The sequence below is a fragment of the Macaca nemestrina genome, chromosome 5, assembly GCF_043159975.1.
Source record: "Macaca nemestrina isolate mMacNem1 chromosome 5, mMacNem.hap1, whole genome shotgun sequence".
NCBI lineage: Eukaryota > Metazoa > Chordata > Mammalia > Primates > Cercopithecidae > Macaca > Macaca nemestrina.
The window spans coordinates 156,899,681-156,918,471 of record NC_092129.1 but is presented as its reverse complement, the minus strand read 5'-3'; the positions used below and the strand labels follow the sequence as shown (position 1 = coordinate 156,918,471).

Genomic DNA, 18,791 nt, shown 5'->3' with positions numbered 1-18,791 from the left:
CCCGGCCATGAGCTAGTTATACTGAATGTTTCACATAAACCAGAGGAACTCAACAGACAGGACCTGGTCCTTACATTGAGTGGAGGAAATAACTACTGGCATTTAATTTGTAGGAGTCAGGGATCCCAGATGTCCTTCAGCACAGGACAACCCCAAACAATTTTTTAAAGTTTTGCAGGACATTCAGATGGATAAAAATTCTATTGATAATTATCGGAGCCTAGAACCTAACTCTTTTTTCACGTACAACCACAGAGTCTTTTTCATTTCTTCTTCTTCTTTTTTTTTTTTTTTTTCCAGTGCTAATATATGATGATCTTCTATAAGGACAACTATGGTCTAAATCAAGGTACTTTGTTCTGAATTTTACTGAGATTCGATCATTTTATCAACCTGAGTTGCAGTGTGTTCTCTTTCATTTCTCCTTTATTGTTAGAGTTAGGGCATCATATAGCTTTAAAATATGTAGGTTAGGCTTATTGCCAAGGTAATGAATTTTTATTTCTGGATAGAAATGGGGGCATTACAAAATACTTGTTATACAAAGAGCCTGCTTGGTCTGAAAGAGTTGAAAACTATTGAGATATATTGGGTAATTTAGCCTCACAACAATTTAACTATGAAAGTTAAATCCCCCCAAAAGGTTAAATAACTTGCCTAAGGTTACCACAGAGCCAATAAGTTTCAAAGCGAGAATTCAAATTCGGACCTGTTTGGATTCAAAATCCAGGCTCAAGAAAAATGTATGTTCACACAAAAACCTGTAGGTGAACATTTACAGCAGCATCATTTATAATTATTAAAATCTGGAAATGATACAAATGTCCTTCAAAAGGTGAGATTTTTTTTTTTAAAAACTGATACATCTATATACAATATTATTTAGCAATAACAATGTTCAGCAAAAAATAAGAAAGTGACACAATAATATGGCCACCTTAAAGGCTTCATACTGAGGGACAGAAGCCAGTGTGAAAATGTTACACACCGTATTATTCCACTTATATGGCACTCTGGAAAACACAAAACTATAGAGATGGAGAACAATCAGTGGCTGCGGGGACTAAGGGTGGGGAAAGGGTGAAAATATAAAGGGGTAGCACAAGGAAGTTTTCTGGAGTGAATGAAACAGCTCTGTATCCTCTGGTGGTAGTTACCCGAATCTAAACATGTTCCAGAACAGTATGCCTCCCCCATGTCAATTTTATTGTATGATAATTTTAAAATTAATTAACCAAACCAGGCAGTTTCCATTGTACTTTGATAGATAAAAGGCTGGCGTGGGGAAAGGGGTGCGTACATTTGAAGTGACCCGGAGAGGGGTTTTGGTCGTCTTCATACAGCCCCTACTACACAAGCGTGAAATTTCGCTTTCTTCCCAATTTCTCACACGAAAACTCGTGTGTGTGTGTGTGTGTGTGTGTGTGTGTTTTCCTCAGCCTTCACGTGGGGAAAGGGAAAGCTCTCTTTCCTCAAATCAGTTCCCAGAACACACTCGCTCTTGAGCTATTTCTTACTTCTCTTCAGGCAAAGTCGTAGCCTCCACCTTACCTGCTCCAGCCACTGTGACATCACGCAGGTTCCGTTCCTTGCACTACCACTGGTTATATTTCCTTAGTGACCCTCGGCCTCTTCTGGGAGAGTCCCTGGTCCCAGTCAGCGGGAGCGGCTTCTCCAGTTTGTGGCTCTCCGGGAGTTCGCCTCGTCCCTCCGTCTCAGGCAACCACCTATTTCTGACCTCTGGAGGCCGGGCTGAGCCTGGAATTTTATAACCAGCGCCCGCTGGCCGTCGTCACCCTCTGAATAATTCCTCGCAAAACTCCCGGGGACCCTTCTTAGTGTCAGTAGCCACAGTCGCCGCCGTTCCTGCGCCTAGAAACCTTCCACGACCCTCAACCCCACATGGCCCAGAGCTGGCCCGGGTTCCCGCAGGATACACTGCACGCCCAGTGCCCTGGAGGGCGCGTCCCGGGCTCCCCTACGCCTTTTGGAATAAGCGACAAGCGCAGGTATAAAAGTGAGCCTCCACTCCCACCTCTACAGTGCTCCCCACCCGCTCCTTCTGGCCGCTTTCTTCTGAAATAGCAAGGCACCCCTGGAAGCTTCAGGCTCCTCCACAGGCGAGTGCCCACCCACCTATCAGGTAAGAGGTGCAACTGACACTCAGTACGCAGAGGAGCGCGCTGACAAAGGGTTTACCTGTCCGAATTGAAGTACGCTTGACTGGCTGTGGGCTGGCTGGCTCTTGCACGCAGAATACATTTCCCAGTGCTGTCTGCGGCTGGAGAGATTTAGGGTTTGGGACGTGGCTAGCACAGGCCTGAGATCCTAATTGGGAGGTGTAGGCATGGCGGCTGGAGAGTCTGATCTATGTGACACTTTCACTGTGACTAGGGTATAACTTGAATAATTTGTATGCAGTAAAGTTCCTCTGCATTACATCATTGACAGCTCTCTAGTAAGCAAAGGACAAAAACAGGTTCTCATTATCTCTTTTTATAACACACAAACATTAAACCACTAATTAAAAATCACAGGGCCCCAGAAAAATCAGACACCTTTATTTTACAATAAAAATAGCCAATTAAACACACACTGTATGTCAGGCTGTCTTCTAAGTACTTTACATGTTTTATCGCATTTGAGAAGGCAAAAATCAGCCCTGCTATTAACCAGACTCAATGACACTGACAGGCTGCTGCAAACTTAACGTCAAGCAATATTTCTACCAAAATGATACTGTAGCAGCTGTAAAGTGTCATAATTGTTAAAGGTGGAGGGAGTCCAGGTTCTCAGCATCTTGAACAAAGAATTGAACAAATCGCACAAACAAAGCAAGGAAGAGACAAAGGGATTTATTGAAAGTGAAAGTACACTCCACAGGGTACCAAGCATAGGAACTCAAAGATACCGGTACAGAAGTTTTGGGCGTTTAAATACCCCCTAGAGGATTCAATTGGTTACTTCCGTAAGCCCTATGTAAATGGAGAGGATGAAGTAAAGTTACAAAGTCATTTATGGTGTAAGCCATATGGAGAGGATATTTCCTGTTATACCTGAAGTGTGCACCAGCTGTATATTCCCTGCCTCCAGGCCCTATTTTCCTGCCTCAATAATCACTCTTTTTAAATGTTTATTGTTTCCTTAAAAATGGCATGCCCAGCTTTGTCTTGCTACTCTCACTAAAAAAAAGATTATCTTGTTTGCTGAAATCATGAGATTGTCAAGAATTTTGCTATTTGAAATGAACGAATTATTATTAACACATTACAGAAGAGTAAATAGTCACAGAGAGGTTAAGTAACTCACCCAAGGTCATTCACTTGATTTAACTACAGGAGCACATATTCTTAATTGCTGTAGAAACAGGCCCAAGATGTTATTAAAGTTTCACAACTAGCAAATGGCAAAACTAGGATTAGAATCCCTTTCTATTCTCAGTTCAGTCTTTTTCCTATACTATCTCACTGTGGTATTTTTTGGATTGGGGCATATGTGTGTATGTGCTCTCTAGCTCCTCTGCCTGATCTTGTATACATCTCCGTATTACAAATGACAACATCTCTGGGATCCAGTCTCTTCATACTTAAAATAGAAACTAAATCAGTTTCCATCCATTGATAAGGTATAACCTTATCAAGACCAGCCTGGCCAACATGGTGAAACCCCATCTCTACTAAAAATACAAAAAAATCAGCTGGGTGTAATAGTAAGGGCTTGAGGCTGAGGCAGGAGAATCGCTCAAACCCAGGAGGCAGAGGTTGCAGTGAGCCGAGATGGTGCCACTGCACTCCAGCCTGGGCGGCAGAGCAAGACTCTGGGAAGGAAGGAAGGAAGGAAGGAAGGAAGGAAGGAAGGAAGGAAGGAAGGAAGGAAGGAAGGAAGGAAGGAAGGAAGGAAGGAAGGAAGGAAGGAAGGAAGGAAGGGAGGGAGGGAGGGAGGGAGGGAGGGAGGGAGGGAGGGGGGGAGGGGGGAGGGGGGAGGGGGGGAGGAGGGGAGGAGGGGAGGGGGGGAGGGGGGAGGGGGGAGGGGGGGAGGAGGGGAGGAGGGGAGGGAGGGAGGGGGGAGGGGGGGAGGAGGGGAGGAGGGGAGGGAGGGAGGGAGGGAGGGAACATTCTTCTGAAGTTTGAAGTTTGTAAAACTAGGTATTTAGGTGCCTCCTGCTGTCCCTTTTTTTTTTTTTTTTTTTTTTTTTTGGAGACGGAGTCTCGCTCTGTCGCCCAGGCTGGAGTGCAGTGGCCGGATCTCAGCTCACTGCAAGCTCCGCCTCCCGGGTCTACGCCATTCTCCTGCCTCAGCCTCCCGAGTAGCTGGGACTACAGGCGCCCGCCACCTCGCCCGGCTAGTTTTTTGTATTTTTTAGTAGAGACGGGGTTTCACTGTGTTAGCCAGGATGGTCTCGATCTCCTGACCTCGTGATCCGCCCGTCTCGGCCTCCCAAAGTGCTGGGATTACAGGCTTGAGCCACCGCGCCCGGCCGCTGCTGTCCCTTGATATTATTCCTAAGTGGCTCCTTCCACCCATTGTCATGAAGATTAAATGAGTTAATAATGTAATGTAATGGTTCTGAGAACACAACCTGGCAAGTGACATAAGGAGGATCTAAAGGGAATTGTGAACAACTGAGTCAGATGGAAGTGAGAATTAAGTATCTAGAAAACAACAACAACAACAAAAACAAAACTATTTAACCAGAGCCTAACCTGCTGGGCTTTTATCAGGACCTAACAGACCTTGGGAAATGGAAATACCCAACTCCAGTCATCTCTAGCCTCCCACATGGAAGAAGGGAAATACCCAACTCTAGCCCACTCTAGTCATCCTGTCCCACCAAAGGGGGGTAGGGGAAACTGAGAAAGGTGTGAAGTTTCCAATCCAGAGATATAGACTGACCAAAAGACTGAGACCTACTCAAAGAACTATAGAATGCTTCCCCTTCCCCCATACCTTGATACCACATTTCTAAAGGCCTAGGGATGGTTGCTTGAGCCCAGGAGTTCAAGACCAGTCTGGGCAACATAGTAAGATCTTGTCTATACAGAAAAACTAGTCAGGCATGGTGGTATGTGCCTGTAGTCCTAGCTACTTAGGAGGCTGACGTGGGAGGAGTGCTTGACCCAGGAGGTGGAGGGTGCAGTGAGTCATGACCATGCCACTGCACTCCAGCCTAGGTGACAGAGCAAAACTCTGTCTCAAAAAAAGTTTTAGGCTGAGTGTGGTGGCTCACACCTGTAGTCCCATCACTTTAGGAGGCCAAGACAGGCAGATCACCTGAGGTCAGTGAGACCAGCCTGGCCAACAAGGTGAAACCTTGTCTCTACTAAAAATACAAAAATTAGCTGGGCCGTGGTGGCATGCACCTGTAATCCCAGCTACTCAGGAGGCTGAGGTAGGAGAATTGCTTGAATCCGGAAGGTGGAGGTTGCAGTGAGCCGAGATTGGGCCACTACAGCCTGGGTGACAGAGCAAGACTCCATCTCAAAAAAAAAAAAAAAAAAAAAAAAAAAGGCTGGGGGCAGTGGCCCATGCCTATAATCCCAGCACTTTGGGAGGCTGAGGCAGGCAGATCACCTGAGATCAGGAGTTCAAAAGCAGCCTGGCCAACATGATGAAACCCCATCTCTACTAAAAATACCAAAAATTAGCCAGGCATAGTGATAGACGCCAGTAATCCCAGCTACTCAGGAGACTGATTTATCATTATAGGAGGCTCAGACGGGAGAATCATTTGAACCCGGGAGGCAGAGGTTGCAGTGAGCTGAGACTGCGCCATGGCACTCCAGCCTGGGCAACAAGAGGGAAATTCTGTCTCAAAAAAAAAAAAAAAAAAAACCAAAAAAAAAAAAAAAGCAAAAAAAATTGGCCTATTTGCAGCAGTTCTTTTACTCAGCACAGCATTTGCAGATATCAAGAAAATACAAGGCGTGTGAAAAAGGCAAAAAATAAAACAAAACAAAAACAAATACAGACAGTTTGAAGAGGAAGAGCAAGCATCAGATCCAGACTCACATATGGTAGGGATGTTAGAATTCTCATACCAGAAATTTGAAACAACCATGATTAAGAAGATTAAGATGCTAAAGTCTCTGATGGGTAAAGTAGACACCATACAAGAATAGATAGGTAATATAAGCATAGAGATATAAATTCTAAGAACCAGAAAGAAATGCTAGAGATTAAAAGCACTGTAACAGAAATGAAAATGATTTTGATGGCCTTATTGGTAGACCAGACATAGCAGAAAAAAAGAATCTCTGATTTTGATGTTTATCCTAATAGAAAGCATCAAAATTGAAAAGCAGGCTGAGCACAGTGGCTCACACTTGTAATCCCAGCACTTTGGGAGGCCAAGGTGGGCAGATCACTTGGGGTCAGGAGGTTAAGACCAGCCTGGCCAACATAGTAAAACCCCATCTCTACCAAAAATACAAACATTAGCTGGGAGTGGTGGCGCATGCCTGTAGTCCCAGCTACTCAGGAGGCTGAGACTGGAGAATGGCTTGAACACAGGAAGCAGAGGTTGCAGTGAGCTGAGACTGTGCCACTGTACTCCAGCCTGGGCAACAGAGTCAGACCCTGTCTCATAAAAAACCAAACACAAAACTGAAAAGCAAAGAGAACAAATTCTGAAAAAAACAGAATATTTAAGGACCGGGACAACTACAAAAGGGTATAACATAGGTATAATAGGAATACCAAAAAAAGAAGAAAGACACCGAGAGAGAGAGACACAAAGACAGGGGGTGGGGAAGGAAGGAATAAAGAAAGAGAAAAAATATTTGAAACAATAATGACTGAGAATTCTCCCAAATTAATGTCAGATATCAAACCACAGATCAAATTGGCTTAGAGAACACTGAGCAAAATAAATGCCTAAAAAAACTACACCTAGTAGCTTGGTCAGTTTGAGTCACTATAACAAATTATCGTAGACAAGGTGCCTTATTAACAAAAGAAATTTATTTCTTACACCTCTGGGTTCTGAAAATCTGAGATCAGGGTGACAACATAATTGGATTTGGGTGAGGGCCCTTTTCTGGGTTGCAGACTGCTAAGCTCTTGTATCTTCACATGGTGGAGAGCAGAGAAAGGAAATAAGCTCTTTCATGACTCTTATAAGGGCACTAATCCTATTAATGAGGGCCCCACCCACACGGCCTCATCTAATCCTAGTTACTTCTTAAAGGCCCCATCTCTTAATAATACCACATTGAGGGGTAGGGTTTCAACTTATAAATTTTGGGGAAACACAAACATTTAGTCTAGAACACCTAGGGATAATATTTTTAAGCTACAGAAAATCAAAATTAAAGAAAAATCCTCGAAGAAGCCATAGAGGGGAAAAAACAACTTATATATAGAGGAGTAAAGATAAGATTTACATTTGACTTCTCAGAAACCATGCAAGGAAGAAGAGAGTGGAGTGAAATATTTAAGTGTTTAGAGATTAAAAACCACCTATTCTGTACTCTGAAAAAATTATCCTTCAAAAGTTGAGGAAAAATAAAGACTTTCTCAGAGAAACAAAAGTTAAAGGATTTGTTGTCAGTAGACCTGTCTTGCATGAGTTCGAGACCAGCCTGGCCAACATGGTGAAACCCTGTCTCTACTAAAAATACAAAAATTAGCCTGGTTTGTTGGTGCATGCCTGTTATCCCAGTTACTCAGGAGGCTGAGGCACAAGAATTGCTTGAACCTGGGAAGCGAAGGTTGCAGTAAGCCAAGATCACACCACTGCACTCAAGCCTGGGTGACAGAGTGAGACTCTATCTCAAAAAAAAAAAAAAAAAAAGATAATGAATAAGTAAAGGTAAAATAAAAACATTTTTCTTATTCTTAGTTGATGTAATACAGCCAATTTTTAATTGACCTAAAAGTTTGTTCAAAATAATAACAACAATGTATTTATTCAATGATATATTGTGTATATTCAATTAAATATACACACACTCTTATGTATACTTCTGTATATGCAAAATGAGTGACAGCAATGAACCAAGGAACAGAAAGAAGAAATTAGAATTATTTTGTTATTGGCCAGGCGCTGTGGCTCACGCCTGTAATCCCAGCACTTTGGGAGGCCAAGGCAGGCAGATCACCTGAGGTCAGGAGTTCGAGACCAGCCTGGCCAACATGGCGAAACCCCATCTCTACTAAAAGTACAAAAATTAGCTGGGTATCAGGGGAACCCCACCTCCGATATTCAACGCGGGTCCTTTTCTATTTTCCCTAAGTGTCGGCTGGTCTGAAAAATAAAGGGAAAGAGTACAAAAGAGAAAAATTATAAAGCTGGGTGTCCGGGGGAGACATCACATTTCGGCAGGTTCCGTGATGCTCCCTGAGCCTTAAAACCAGCAAGTTTTTATTAGCAATTTTCAAAAGGGGAGGGAGTATACGAATAGGGTGTGGGTCACAGCGATCACATGCTTCACAAGGTAATAAAATATCACAAAGCAAATGGAGGCAGGGTGAGATCACAGGACCACAGGATAGGGCAAAATTAAAATTGCTAATGAAGTTTCAGGCACGCATTGTCATTGATAACATCTTATCAGGAGACAGGGTTTGAGAGCAGACAACCGGTATGACCAAAATTTATTAGGCGGGAATTTCCTCGTCCTCATAAGCCTGGGAGCGCTACAGGAGACCGGGGCTTATTTCATCCCTTTGTCTACGACCGTAAAAGACAGCTGTTCCCAAAGTGGCCATTTTAGAGGCCTCCCCTCAGGGACACATTCTCTTTCTCAGGGATGTTCCTTGCTGAGAAAAAGAATTCAGTAATAGTTCTCCTATTTGCTTTTGAAAGAAGAGAAATATGGCTCTGTTCCACCCGGCTCACTGGCAGTCAGAGTTTAAAGTTATCTCCCTTGTTCCCTGAACATTGCTGGCATCTTGTTCTTTTTTCAAGGTGCCCAGATTTCATATTGTTCAAACACACATGCTCTACAAACAATTTGTGCAGTTAATGCAATCATCACAGCATGCTGAGGCGACATACATCTTCCTCAGCTTATGAAGATAACAGGATTAAGAGATTAAGGACAGGCATAGGAAATCACAAGGGTATTGATTGGAGAAGTGATAAGTGTCCATGAAATCTTTACAATTTATGTCCAGAGATTGCAGTAAAGATGGGCGTAAGAAATTATAAAAGTATGAATTTGGGGAACTAATAAATGTCCATGAAATCTTCACAATTTATATTCTTCTGCCATGGCTTCTGCCATGGCTTCAGCCAGTCCCTCTGTTTGGGGTCCCTGACTTCCCACAACAGCTGGGCATGGTGGCGGGCACCTGCAATCCCAGCTACTTAGGGGGCTGAGGCAGGAGAAGCCTGAACATGGGAGGTGGAGGTTGCAGTGAGCCAAGATCGTGTCACTGCACTCCAGGTTGGGCAACAAGAGTAAGACTCCATTTCAAAAAAAAAAAAAAAGAATTTTTTTTTATTATAAGGTACTTGCCATACTACCCATGAAGCTTTATAGTGTTATTTGACAGTGGACTCAGATTAGTTATAAATATACATGGCAAATTCTAGATTAACCACTTAGAAAAAAGAAGTATAACTAATATGCTAATAAAGAAGAAAAATAAAATCATATAAAGGGTTTAATTAAAACAAAAAAGTCAGAAAAAAGCAGTAGACAAAAATAACAAGAACAAAGGCAACAAATAGAAAACAGTTAACAAGCATAGTAGATATTAATCCAACTATATCAATAATACTTTCAACATCAGTGGTCTAAATGCACCATTTTAAGGCAGAGATTGTGAAGAAATAATATATGCTATCTACAGGAAACTCACTTTAAAGATAAAGACACATATAGATTAAAAGTAAATCAATAAAGTTATACCATACTAACACTAATCAAAAGAGAGCAGAAGTAGCTATATTAATTTCAGACAGAGCAGACTTCAAAGCAAGGAGAGCTATCAGGAATAAAAAGGGGAATTATGTAATGAGAAAGGGGTTAATTCTCTAAGAAGGTATAATCCTTAATGTGTATGCACCTAAAAACAGACTTTCAAAATACATGAGGCAGAAACTGATAGAACTACAAGAAGGAAGAGATGAATCTACTGTCACAGAAATCCTAAATATTCTTTATCAGAAATGTGCAGATCCGGGAAGCAGAAAATCAGTAAGGATATAGTTGAAATCAACAACATCATCAATCAACTGGATATAATAGCCATCTTAGACTTCATCCAAGAACAGCAGAATACTCCTTCTTCTCAAACTCACATGGAACATTAATCAATATAGACCATGTTCTGGGCTGTAAAACATACCTTAATAAATTTAAAAGAATAGAAATTATACAGTGACTTATCTCAGATGACAATAGATTTAACTAGAAATCAATAACAGAAAGCTCATTGGAAAATCTCCCAAATACTTGGAGATTAAGCAATACACTTCCAAATAATACATGGGTCAAAGAAAAAATGCCAAGAGCAATTAAAAGATACTTTGAACTACATGAAAATGAAAACACAACTTAGCAAAATTTATGGAATGCTGTGAAAGCAGTGCTTAGGGGGAATTTATGGCAATGAATATATACATACTAGAAATAGCATAAAAATACCTAGGAATAAATTTAACCAAGGAAGTGAAAGATCTGTACACTGAATACTGCAAGACATTGCTTAAAGAAATTAAAGAAGACCTAAATAATTGGAAAGACATCCCATGTTCATGGGTTGGAAGGCTAACTATTGATAAGATGATAATACTATTTGATATACAGATTCAATGTATTCCTTATAAAAATTTCAACCTTTGTTTGCAGAAATAGAAAATCCCACCCTAAAATTCATATGGAAAATCACATTACATAACCAATGAAACCCTTGAAGAAAAGAATAAAGTTTAAAGACACACACTTCATAATTTCAAAACTTTACACAAGCCTACAGTAACGTAAAGAGTGTGGTGCTGGAGAATAGGTATATAGACCCATAAAACAGATAAGAGAGCCCAGAAATAAACCTCACATATATGGTTGATTGATTTTCAACAAGTGCCAAGACCATTCAATCGGAAATGGACAGTATTTTCAACAAATGGTGCTGGAAAAACTGGATATCCAAATGCAAAATAATAAAGTTGTAGTATTTACACCATCTATAAAAATTAACCCAAAATGGATCAAGGACTTAAATTTAAGAAGTAAAACTATAAAACTCTTAGCAGAAAACATAAAAATCTTTATTAGAGAATGTAATTTTCAAGTATGGCACAGGTGATAAAAATAAATTGAGCTTGATCAAAATCAAAAAGTTTTATGCATCAAAGGACACTATCAAAAGAGAGAAAAACTTCACAGAACGGGAGAAAATATTTGCAAATCATATATCTGAAGAAGAATTAATATGTGGAATATATAAAAACTTATGCAACACAACAAAACCTACTTCAAAATAGGCAAAGGATTTGAACAGACATTTCTCCAAAGAAGACATACAAATAAGCACATGACAAGATGCTCAACATCACTAGCCATTAGGGAAATGCAAATCAAAGCCACAATGAGATAAAGCTTCATACCCATTAGGATGGCTATAATACAACAACTACAACAAAACAGAAGTTAACAAATGTTGGCAAAGATGTGGAGAAACTAGAACCCTCCTGCACTGCCGATGGGAATGTAAAACGATGCAGCTGTTAGGGAAAACAGTTTGATGGTTCCTCAAAAAAGCTGTTCACAGAATTACCACATGATTTAGCAATTCAATGCCTAGGTGTATACCCAAAGAATTGAGAACAGTGACTCAGATACTTGTACACCAATGTTCATAGCAGCATTATTCACAATGGCCAAAAGGCGGGAACCACCCAAGTGTTCAACAAGAGATGAATGGATAAACAAAATATTATGTATGTATATTTATACACTGTTTATGTATAAACACACACATATACACAATGGAATATTATTTAGCTATTAAAAGGCATGAAGGATACATGCTGCAATATTAATGAACCTTGAAAATATTATGCTAATTAAAATAATCCAGAAATAAATGGACAAATATTGTATTATTTTACTTATACAGCATATCTAGAACAGGCAAATTCATAGAAACATAATATAAAATAAAGGTTACCAGGGACTGTGGGGAGCAGGGAATAGAGAATGCTCAATGGGCATCTTTAGGGATGATGAAAATGTTCTAGAATTAGATAGTGATGGTGCTGTTGTGAATACACTAAAAACTTTATTGTATGACTTTAAAATGGTAACTTTAATGTTATGCGTAGTTTACCACAGTTTGAAAGTATTTTTAATTTTTAAAAATAGAAAATGATAAAATTAGATTTTATCTAATTCTTTCCAGCTTTATAATTTGGATCTTGCTCCTTTGTACGTCAAGGCTCATGCTTTATACTTACTTGATGTTTCTATGGTACTTGTGCACAGCTGTCATATATCAGATCTGCAGTTTTGCACATGCGTTCCACTCTTCTAGTTCCTCAACCATTTGTAAGGTTGCCCTCCTCTATGTTTTCCGTTAAATCTTCCATTGCTTAAACCACTCCAATGTCCCTCGTTCCATAAGTTTCCCCTACTCTGAACTCCCAGGGCACATTATGCAACTTCATTACCTTATATTAAAATTATCTGGAATTTAAAAAAATCTACTAGATTATGGTAGTGTCCTGATTTTATTTATCTTTTTCTTTTGGTGAAATTTGAGACGTGTCTTGCATTTAACCGTATTTAAGCATCTAGATTGTGCAACGGAGCCAGTTTGGAGAGACCACCTGCATCAAAATTATCTGGGATGCCCGTTGAAAATGCAATGTCCCAGGCCAATGACTCAATCTCGGAGTGTAAATCTTGTGAAGCTGTATTTTAACAAGCTCGCTTGGTGATTTATTTATGTACGCTATTTAAAACTCTATGAACCACCGGTGTAGGCTATACTTTGTAGTGCATTAAGGTGGTCTTCGGTACCTCTCGCAGACCCCCTTCCTCTTGCCTCTAGCACCAACCTCTCAGCCTCTCACATACCAGGGGAGGGGCTTTGCAAAAACTTTCAGGAAAGTGAATCCCAGCACAGCCCTGCTCTCGCTGGCTCTCGGGCGCAGGCGCAGAGCTGCGACCGCCGCTGATATGTTGCCCACTCTCTGTGGTCTCTGTTTTGCAACTGGTCGTCGGCGTCAGGAGACTGAGGTCCAAGCGACTGCTCAGACAATGCCTGGCCCCGCATACCGAGCAGAGCATGATCAGCAGCAGCCTAAGTGGAAGAGTGCCTGTGATCCTAGGAAACCTGATGGGCGCTGGAGCAGCGATTCGACGCGTGGGTTTCTCTTTAATCCTTCCGACTTCCCCAAGCCCCGCGCACTCAGGTTCCGCTCCAAGTGCGGGACCTGCCCGGGGTGTGTTGGGGGTACTCGGCCGGAGGCGGCCGGTGTGTGGGGCTTACAGGGCCCCGGGACCGAGGTGGGTGCTCTTGGAGGTTCTGGAAAGTGGAAACACGGTTTCTTCGAAGGAAGCGGGCGAAAGGGTCGCGGGTGGTTTGGCTGCAGGTCGGGTCAGGAGGTACCTCCACGGTTGGGAAGCTGAGTGGCGAGGGGTCGAGAGGGCCCCCAGCACTCGTCTCACGGGCGGGCCAGCCTAGTTCCTCTGCGGCAGTGACAGCCAGTGGTTTTCCCCGGGTGTGTCCCTGGGAGATGAGAAAGATGCTTCCCCTCTAGCTGGGCGAGGGAGGGCTTCGGTACTGGGGTGTTTCCCTGGTGCTTACTGAGTGCAGGCACTGCTCCAAGAGTTTTTACCTGCATTAATTCATTTAATCCTCGCATCAACCCTATGAAATAGTGTACTATTATTATCCCCATGTTACAGATAAGGAAATTGAGGCACACAGAGATGAAGTATTTGCTCGGCCGGGGTCAGTGGCTCACGCCTGTAATCCCAGCACTTTGGGAGGCCAAGGCGGGCGAATTATCTGAGGTCAGCAGTTCAAGACCAGCCTGGGCAATATGGTGAAACCCCTTCTCTACTAAAAATACAAAAATTGGGTGGGAGTGGTGGTGCGCGCCTGTAATCCCTGCTACTCGGGAGGCTGAGGCAGGGGAATCACTTGTACCCAGGAGGCGGAAGTTGGAGTGAGCCGAGACCACGCCATTGCACTCCAGCCTGGGCAACAAGAGTGAAACTCCATTCCCCTGCACCAAAAAAAAAAAAAAAAAAAAAAAAAAAGAATTACTTGCTTAAGTTGTAGAGGCTAGTGAGTGCCAGTCCTTAGGTTTTGGTTCTGGTGATGAAGATTGGTACTTGAATAAAGTAGTTGTTAATTATTTGTTGTAGGTGTATTGACAGTTACTGTGGATCTTTGTGTGTGTGTTTGTGCTTTATGTGTGAGTTTGTGCTTTGAGCCAATTTCTGTGAACATTGTTACCTGAAGATCACCTTTGGTAGGACAAGATTTTCTCTATTCTGTGGTTAAACTGAGGCTGCCTAGGCACTTCTGCTGATTGCTTTGTGGATTGGCAAAGACTCCAGGAAGCAATCAACCTAGTGCCACAAAACAAAGCACCCGGAGAAACCCTATTCCAGACTCTTCAAAACCTTCTTCCTTCTGAAGGGGGTGGAAAATAAAGGAGAATTATCCCTGGATCAAGAATTGATTATAGGAGAGACTGGCAATGTCAAAAGAATTTTAGATAATTAGGGTAACAGTGGTGGCCAGCGCTGTTAGTGCTAGAAAGTTAGTCATATAAAGGAATGGCAAACCACCAGGTTGGCTAGGGCAGCAGCATGTTGTGACCACTTAAGAGAATAATGATTTTGTGGGAATACAGTATCCACAGAGCAGTAAGGTGACTCAAATAATGAAAGGATGAGGAAGAAAGGATAAAAGGAGCGGCAACTTTCCACATCAAGGTAGAGGAATCCCTTGGATGGACTCTGGAAAAAGGTATGGGCCTAACATTGTGGAGACAGGCCTTAACCTCCTGGCCTCTCTGAAATATGTTTGGGGGCTATCACTGAAACTTTTGTCACATCCGCTAGTCTTCCCTTTCCCATCTTATATACATCCTCCAAAGCCGGGAAAAAGAATGCATCTCTCCATGCTCTAGAGCAGCAGCTGCTGAAGGGAGCCTCATAAATCCTCTGACAGCATCTTTCCTTAAACATATACCATCACAGTTTTCAAATTCATTGATGTGAGATGAGCACAGCAATAGCATCATCTCCCTTATACTATATATCATTCTTTATTGTAAATGTTTTGCCATAGTTTAACTTGCAGTATTCATGAAAGCTTTGTGAGAAAAGACAAGCCCATGCTAGTAATAGTGTTTTATAATGTGGGACAAGATTTTTCAGAAAGGTGACTTGACCAAGGAAGCACAGCTGTAAGCAGTGTCATCTGTATTCTATTTTGACCCTCAGGAAGAAGTAAGGGGACTAGTGCCATAGTGTCTTTGAACTCATACACCATATGAAGAGAATGTCAAAGAGGTTGGATCACTTAAAGAATTTAGAGAAAGTTTGGATTTGGCTCAGATCTGTCTTTTATCATAAAAGATGAACTTGAAACCCAGACATAAGTGTCCATTGTCATTTTCTTTATATCTGAGAGGAGATGGGATTACTTTGGGCATTCATTTTACTTTTTTTTTTTTTTTTGAGACAGAGTTTCACTCTTGTGGCTTAGGCTGGAGTGCCGTGGTACTATCTCGGCTCACTGCAACCTCCACCTCCTGGGTTCAAGCGATTTTCCTGCCTCAGCCTCCCAAAGTAGCTGTGATTACAGGGCCCGCCACCACGCCCAGCTAATTTTTTTGTATTTTTAGTTGAGATGGGGTTTCACCATATTGGCCAGGCTGGTCTTGAACTCCTGACCTCAGGTGATCACCTGCCTCGGCCTCCCAATCGTTTTACTTCTTAATCCTTAGGGTTGCATTCAACAGGGCTGGATGTGGACATTACTAGACAGAGGTTCTGGATGCCTTAGACTATGACCTTTGCCCATTTCTGCCTTTCATTAAAAATAAAACCAAGTGGAGGCAGATGATGGAAAGGCAACTGTCTACCTCTCCATAAGATCCATATTCCACATGAATTAAGTATTCTTCTCTCTTTTCTGAAAGTGTGTTCCATCTTGGCAAGCAGAGACACATTTGTCCCTTCTTAGATGAGTCTGCCAAATTTCGCCAAGGGGACTATTCTTTATTTGGCTGTTGACTGTTCTTAATATCTTCAACACTCCCTCACTCTAATTTGTCATTAGATTAATTAATGAACACAGGCTTTTTTTGGCCTATTTCTTGAATGGTTTTATCTGAAACATGGACCTTGAGATCTTACATGTCTGTGAGGATTTGAAAAAGAGTAGATTCATTGTAGTTCTCTCCCCTTAGTCTAGGCAGATGGCTATGTGCCTCAAAATTTGGGATCTAAAGTTAAACTACTGGGTATCAGATAGCTTTGGACAAATCAAGTCCAGCATCTTCATTTTTCAGGTGAGGAGACACAAAACCAGATTGTTTATTTTCCCCTGATTTCTATATAGCTACCAATGGAGCTATAACCAAAATCCAGCTTACCTAGTCAGTGCCTGTAGCTCTGGGCCTCTATCTGATGTTTCCCTGAATTGTGCTAAGGATGCCACTTGCACTTCAGTGGAGGCCAGAGACTTTTTTTTTTTTTTTTTTTTTTTTTAGATGATGGAGTCTTACTCTGTCACCCAGGCTGGAGTGCAGTGGTACAGTCTTGGCTCACTGCAGCCTCTACCTCCTGGGTTCAAGTGATTCTCCTGCCTCAGCCTCCTGAGTAGCTGGCACTACAGGTGCGTGCCACCACGACTGGCTAATTTTTATATTTGTAGTAGTACTGGGTTTCACCATGTTGGGCTGGTCTCAAACTCCTGACCTCAGGTGATCTGCCCACCACGGCCTCCCAAAATGCTGGGATTACAGGCATAAGCCACCATGCCCGGCCAAGGCCAGAGACTTTACTCCATAGGTTACACAGATAGGGCTGTTAGTGTGGCTGAGATTTACTGCAGCGTTTCAGGGACTGGCTCTGGGAGGTCATCACTCTCTACACCCCTACGCCACTCTGAAGTCAAGGTCATGCTGATATCCTTCTGACATCAGTGGAGTTTAGTTTCTTGGCCATTTACAGGCCCCTAAACAGAAAGTGTGACTCAGGCATTCTTTCCCTGTCTGTTGAGAAGCAACACATACTGTATGGTATAATGAGTTTGAATCTAGGATTTATTACTTGGCCTTGTGCCAAATTACTTAACTTCTCTGTACTTACACTGTTTATTTGTATTGCGGGAATAATAATAATTCCCCTCTCACAGAGTTAAAATGAGTCAATATTCATAAAATTCTTAGAATAGACAGGCCCAAAGAAAGGCCGTTTCTGGAGACTACTTCCAAGTTAGATTCCTTTCACAAGTTCTTTTTTTATTTTTTCTAGGTAGAAAGTTTCTCTAGTGGAGTTTGTATCTATCTATCATATGTGTCACATACACTAACACATCTAATGCATAATACAGTTGTATATATAATGAGCTTATTTGAAATGAAAAAAATAACTACTCTTTGAGACGCTTGCACTGTACAGTATGATATGGCTTAGATACGTGTCTCCACCAAATCTCAAGTTGAATTGTAATCCCAAATGTTGGAGATGGGACCTGACAGGAGGTGATTGGATCTTACAGGTCGATACCTCAGGGCTTGGTGCAGTCCTTGCGATAATGCATAAGTTCTCATGAGATCTGGTTGTGTAAAAGTGTGTGGTACCTCTCCACCTCTCTTTTCTCCTGCTTTTGCCGTGTGATGTGCCTGATGCCCCTTTGCCTTCCACCATGAGTAAAAGCTCCCTGAGGTCTCCCCAGAAGCTGAGCAGATGCCAGCACCATGGTTGTACAGCCTGAAGAACTGTGAGCCAATTAAACCTATTTTCTTTATAAATTACCCAGCCTCAAGTATTTCTTTATAGCAATGCAGGAATGGCCTAATACAGCAAATTGGTACTGAGGAGCATGCTTGGCTATAAAGTTACTTAAAAATGTGAAAGGAACTTTGGAAGTGGGTAACAGGCAGAGGATGGAAGAGTTTGGAGGGCTCAGAAGATGGGAAGATGAGGGAAAGTTTGGAATTTCTTAGAGACTGGTTAAATGTTTGTGACAAAAATGCTGATAGTGATATGGAAGTGAAGTCCAGGCTGACAAGGTCTCAGATGGCAATGAAGAACTTATTGGGAACTAAAGCAAAGGTCATATGTGTTATGCCTTAGGAAGATGTAGCCTGGCTCTTTCTAACAGTCTGTCTGTCCACAGATGTAGGAGGAAAGAAGTGACTTAAAGTTTGAAGTTATATTTAAAGGGAAAGCAGAGCATAAAAGTTTGGAAAATTTGCAGAGAAAAAGAAAAAAAAAAAAAGCTTTTTCAGGAGAGAAATTCAAGCAGGCCATGGAGCAACCACTTACTAGAGAGATTTGCAAACTAAAAAGGAGCCAAGTGCTAATAGTCAAGAAAACAGGAAAAAGGCCTGAAAGGCATTTCAGAGATCTAAGAGGCGATGCCTCCCTTCACAGGCTCAGAGACCCAGGAGGACTTAAGGATTTCAGGGCCAGATCCTGGGTCCCACTGCCCTGCACCACTCCAGGAGGCTGCTCCTAAATCCTGGTTGCTTGGGCTCCAGCCATGGTTCCAATGGGCCCAGGTACAGCTCAGGCTGCTGCTCTGGAGGGTAGAAACTGTAAGCCTTGGTGGCTTCCATGTGGTGTTAAGCCTGTGGATATGCA

General features: G+C 42.1%; 1 protein-coding gene across 6 annotated transcripts in view; it reads left to right on the top strand.

The window, feature by feature from the left end:
• The first annotated feature begins 1,668 nt into the window (after positions 1–1,668).
• The window catches only part of LOC105491658 (zinc finger protein 391), a 47,547-nt gene continuing 30,424 nt past the window's right edge, over positions 1,669–18,791 (top strand). Inside the window, exon 1 of one of the 6 annotated variants that reach the window (XM_011758245.3) lies at positions 1,669–2,009. The gene's annotated coding sequence lies outside the window, so the exon portion shown is untranslated. The other 5 variants (XM_011758244.2, XM_071097454.1, XR_011623923.1 and 2 more) reach the window with 5 other exon arrangements.